The sequence below is a fragment of the Primulina eburnea genome, chromosome 16 (assembly GCF_022965805.1).
Source record: "Primulina eburnea isolate SZY01 chromosome 16, ASM2296580v1, whole genome shotgun sequence".
Taxonomy (NCBI): Eukaryota; Viridiplantae; Streptophyta; class Magnoliopsida; order Lamiales; family Gesneriaceae; genus Primulina; species Primulina eburnea.
The window spans coordinates 10613003-10619002 of record NC_133116.1 but is presented as its reverse complement, the minus strand read 5'-3'; the positions used below and the strand labels follow the sequence as shown (position 1 = coordinate 10619002).

Genomic DNA, 6000 nt, shown 5'->3' with positions numbered 1-6000 from the left:
TAAGTATTCCAGTTTCAAATCAAACTCGAATATACATAAGAGTCGAATTCAAATTTTAAATTTTATTAATATTTGATTCAATTTGATTTGTTTGTACTCGAATACGAAGTATGTTTTACCGGACCCATTGTTCTAGGACAACTACTTTGACAAACATTTCCACTATGCTAGTTGGTACAAATTTCGATCACTAGCATAAATAATAACAAGTATCTGGATGCCAATGGATTATCTGCTGAAATCGAACCACGCTCTTCCATCTTTCATTACGAGCCAAAATTGTTTTCCGCCGCTGCAATTTCATGAATCTCGGCCGCGTCCGAAAATCGAGCATAATCGCAACCCGAACTCAATTTTTTTTTTGTTTTCCGTCTCAGATCAACCAAGTTGGAGTGGTATTGTTTACACACTAGGGATAAAAAAACATACCAAGTTTTATCCAAATTTGTAATACTTCGTCGTCAATAATTTTATAATTATCATTCAAATATGAAAACTTTTAACTTTGGATTTTGTGACACGAATTAGTTTTTACGATATATAATCTATTCATAACTGTAATAGGCAAAACTTGTTTATTACTTTTATTTGGATTATCCATGAAAAAATATTATTTTTTTATGCTAAGATTATTACTTTTATTATGAATATGAGTAGGGCTGACACGTCTCATATGAGACCCACTCACTATAATATCTAATCTATTTTAAAAATTCACATGTTATCTCAACAAATCACATATACAGTATAATTATATTATTTTTATCTAAATAATAATTTAAAATTTTAAAAAGTTATTTATAAATAAACTTGATTTATTAATGATGAGTATTCATGTGCTTGTTTATATTTGTAACAGACGATCGCAAAACACCGTAGCTCGGTATTCTCAGTGATGTTCAAAGCTCGTTTCTACGTCAAATCATTCAAGGCCCAATTCCAAAACCCTAGATTTCATTCACCAGTTTCCCATCTCCACAAGCACGTCTCCGGGAAACCTCCGATCACCAGCCCGGCAAACCAGATCATCCAAGATGAAGCTCAAGAACTGCGTTATTCAGACACATCGTTCGGTTCTGCTTCTTTTCCGCCGGAAAAGAGTGCGGTTCTAACCAATGTCCAGATTTCACACCCGTGGCGTGAATGGATTAGTTTAATGAACGAGTTGTTGAAAAAGGGGTATTTTGATGCGACTGCAAACCCTTTTGCCAGAAATGGAGAGCTGGGAAGCAAGGAGGCGAATTCGATCAGGAGTGCTTGCTTGAATTTCGCTCGTGATCAGCATCAACTTATAAGGTGCTGATTCTTCCCCACGAGTCCGAGTAAAAAAATCTTGTTTGTGTAACAGAGTAACTGCAAGAAGATTGAATGTTTGATATTTGGGACAATATGAAAAATATTTGACCTCGTGTAAGCTGTTATTATTAATTATTTACTCAGATATTTGGTTCTTCCCTAAAGAGAAGGTAACTGAAATCTTGAAAATAATGGCTGCGAATTTGCCACTGGGAACCACCTTTTGTATCCTACTCATGGACTGTTTGAATTTGTTTCCTTAAAGTATCTACATATTTCTTCCGAGGCATAATTTATTCTCTGGACCCCTAGATTTTATTGCCAAAGCTAGTTTAGTTCCATGTTACACTACAAATCCATTTTAAGTATTATACAATCTCTCAACAAAATTTTATCACCCCCTTGAAATATTTTTCTATGCTGTTTACAACTGACAAATGCTTGTTTTCTCAGATACTTGTCCCGGGAAAGTATTCTAGAGATTGCTGGGACTGGATGTCCAAGCACAGATAGAAAAGTAGTCAACTCAGGAAAGCGCCTACGAGCTTATGTAGGAAGCAACTGAAGAAAATGTATGTCTTAATTGTGCATTTGACTCAGAGTTAGTATTTTGATCAGTAGTATTTTTTATGGCATTCGTTTTTAGTAGGTCTGCAGCTCCTGCATTTTAAGGGGAGATTGCGATAGGGCATATGTAAAGGCTAATGAAGATGAAGGTGTTAGGACCGTCGATGTAATGCGCCTCTTGTTGACGTACAGTCTTGCTCCCCTAGTCAATTCAGTGGAGAACAATCCATGCTTAAATAAAAAGATTGAAGAATCAGTCAGGATCTTGCTGAAAGAGATGGTGGACGTAATAAGTATCGAGGAACGCGATTTTAAACCAATGATAGAAAATGGAGATGGCGTAGAAAGGAATCAAGTTCAATCTCCTACAAAGCAAGACAGTTGGATTTGCCCAAAGTAATGTCATCACTCTTCTGGGCATCTATTTATAAATCCCATAGTTTTCTTACAGTTTGTAAAATTGAAAAAATATAATCTGCTATTTTATAGATGTGAGTCCGTTAATCTCACCCAAAATTTCAAGTGCTTGCGATGCGACAGCTTGTCACGAGAAAGACTGGCAAAAATAGCGGAGGAGATGGAGTATCTTCCATTAAAGAAGGGAGACTGGCTATGTGATAAGTAATGATTTTTCGGAATCTAGTTTACTTGTGTTTTTCACTATCGTCTAGATTTGAACTGGTAGTCTGCCTTCGTTATATTTGTTCTCAGAAGGTTAACTTTCTGCAGATGTAAGTTCTTGAACTTCGCAAGAAATACTAGGTGTTTGATGTGTCATGAGAAGCCTTCAAAGCGGCAACTCAATCCTGGGGAGTGGGAATGTGAATCGTAAGAGTTTTATGTTCCTTTTTGTCTCTTCAAAATCAACATAAGCAAATTTATCACTAATATTTTTTATCGAAGTTTTATATGCTTGTGATGCACTTCCAAATAATGAGTATTTGCAGATGTAATTATATCAATTTCCGGAGAAATATGATATGCCTGAAATGCGATCATAAGAGACCAATCACATCTAATGCTACCGTTACCGCATCTGAACATTTTAGCAATACGGTAAAGAATCATCTAACACATCCTTGGTTTGGACAAAAAAACCAAACTAAGGACAACAAGTGTCATAATAAGTCCTATGAATTTGTCAAGAATGACGATCAAGATCAGAGTAGCTTAAGCTCATGGAATGAGGAGCCGGGTATTATGGACTTCCCTGTAGTTGGAGGTAAGAGTGAAATGTCCCGGGATATCCGAAAGCAAGAATTATGGAGAATGAAAGTGGGTGATAAGATCGGAGATACATTTCGAGCTGCAGGAGACGATACTAACAGATTTAATTCTTACATCTTTCATGGAAGAAGTGAATATCTTGAATCTGGTGGTGATGATAACGAGGATGAAATGGCTGGCTGGTTTGGCGCTGGGAGAAGAACGTCTGTCAACTTGCCTTGATGGTCTCTTTTGCTTTGGGGTGCATGAAATGTTTTATATGGTCAAGGCGAACATATAGACAAAGTTATGCTCCGAATTTGAAATAATTTTTAAAATTCCAAAGTTCTGTTTTGATTAATATGTTGTATGATAATGATAACCAATGATAATGTATGAATTGTTTTATTTTATGATGTGCATTAATTGGAGTCATAAGTTGTTTTATTAATCATATTTTTTAATATATATATTTATTATTTAATCCAAAGAATTGTCACTGTGATGCGCACACGATTAATGGAAATAATGGATTAGTTCTTAATAATAATTTGATGAGTGAGTCTCATGTGAGACCGTCTCACGGATCATAATCTGTGAGACGGGTCAATCCTACCCATATTCACAATAAAAAGTAATACTCTTAGCATAAAAAGTAATACTTTTTCATGGGTGACCCAAATAAGAGATCCGTCTCACAAATACGACCCGTGAGACCGTCTCACACAAATTTTTGTCTAATTTGATTATCATCATCGTCATCATTTTATTAATTGTATGGAATAGAGGCGTACATAAGCCGATTCGGTCTCAAATATCATATTACTTGTGATAGCTGAATGCGAACTTAATAAAATATTAAATTTCAAGTTTTAATAAAGATGTGCATAAGTTCGATCTGAGCTCAAATATCATATTATTTGTATAGATTAGATTCGAACTTAATAAAATATTGAATTTCAAGTTCGAATCGAATTTTTAAAAACATATGATCATTCGATGTCAAAAAACTCAAAAAGTTTGGGCAGCAAAAACAATTAAAACTCCAATAAACACTTGCTTAAACGCTAAGCAAGCATATTATAGTCAGCAGATTTGAGAAAGAAGAGATGAGAGTTGATGCATGTACTTTGGCCTTTTGAGTCAGCACAATAGTACATACAATACAAACACATATTAGTATATATTTGTGTTGAGGTCGAAATAGTCTTTCAAAATATTTTTTAAAATTTTGGTTGTATTTATAGTTATTAATTGCCAATTTTTTTTTAGAAAAAATGATTAGGTTTAACTAGATTACTAAAAATAGTTTAAATACTAAAATAGTCCGATTAGACTAGTTATATATGCATAATATATTCAACGCATACAATCAATCAACACAATAATTAGATAAATAAATACCGAAGTAAGTGTATAATTTAAGTAAACAAGTTATATGGATATCTGGAGAAAAAACTTATACGTCACACTTTCTTCCACTTAAGAACGAACTCAGTAAAATATTTGATTGATAAAACCCTTGTACAAACCCATTTCGACTAAGACTTATCACACTGCCTAAGTTAAAACTCTAAGTAATATCTCAACAAAATAGTTTTGGACTTGTTTAAGAACTCTCGATTCACCAAAGACAACAAATTTTTCAACGGTTAGCTTTGGACGACTATATTTGATAGGTTTACACAAGTTGATCAACAATGATCCGATATGAATAAATAAGTATGTACTAGGTGAACAACTTGATATCTTAGAAAGAATAAGTATGCTTGAAATATTGTATATGGCAGATTATGGAAGCTTGAAACTTGTTAATTTCTCTCTTTTTTTATATGAAGTTCTAAATATGCATATTTATACTCGAAGCCTTCCAACAGTCAGAAAACTTTATCAATGATCATCTTTACTTTATCCTCACATATTGGTATTGTCAACTTCTCTTCATCGTACGCTGCATTAAAACTCATTTAACGTTCATTTGCTTTTTACGGCTTCTGTTCTTTTGACTTCTGAAAAGTTAATTGGCTCTTAACATTTATGTCGGGAGTTGGTAGGACACCGTGCTTGATGCTTTTTCCCATATCCAGTGAACAAATTGAGTTGTTGTATTCATATTGATCTATTAATATTTGATTGGTTACAGCTGAACGGTCAAAACTTGAGCATTTCTACGATAGATCGATCTGGTTATAAATAGATACAAGTAATGATCTTCTGATAATGTCTGCAACTTTAGTTTTTGATAGAATATGAACATCTTGATTTGTCCAGCAGCTTGAGTCTTGTAATTACATGAGAATAACGTGAACTTGAAATAGCTAGATGTTGTTTTTGTCATTACCAAAACTTATGGTATTTTAAATTTTAAAAAAATCACTTGTTGGTGATTAAAAAACCAAGCTCGAAGACAAAATACAATTGTTACATACAAACAGTTAAGCAGAGACAATTTAAAGAAGCTGTATTTTATTGAGTAAATGAAATGATATTATTACATGTGCATGAAAAATTAAAACCTATTATCCCTTAAAATAAATCTATCTTCTAAGAGTTGAACCGCCACTGCCACTGTCACTACCTCTCCTTGTTCTGTCTTCCTCTTCATTCCTTCTCATCTCTTCAGCTTTCTTGTCCTCTTCATATTTGGCTCTCTCTGTCCTTCTTCTTATTCATTCAGCTTCTTGTACTGTGTTTCCACTTTTTCGGTATTACCACGCTGCATAAATTCAAGAATTTCTTGTAATTGGCTACCAAGAGTAGTCTGAAGATGATCGAGCCTCACATCCATGTAAGCTGGTCAGAATTTAGATTGTTGAAGAATTTCCCAATGAAACTTATATCCTTGAGAATATGTGACTTGAAGTTATCAAATGTCATAGAATGTGGAAAATGCTTGATATCCAAATTGTTGATGGACTTGGAGACATCTTG

At 34.0% G+C, this 6000-nt stretch overlaps 1 pseudogene; it reads left to right on the top strand.

Moving 5' to 3' along the window:
- The first annotated feature begins 844 nt into the window (after positions 1 to 844).
- On the top strand, positions 845 to 3520 carry LOC140816925 (uncharacterized; annotated as a pseudogene).
- Positions 3521 to 6000: the final 2480 nt, after the last annotated feature.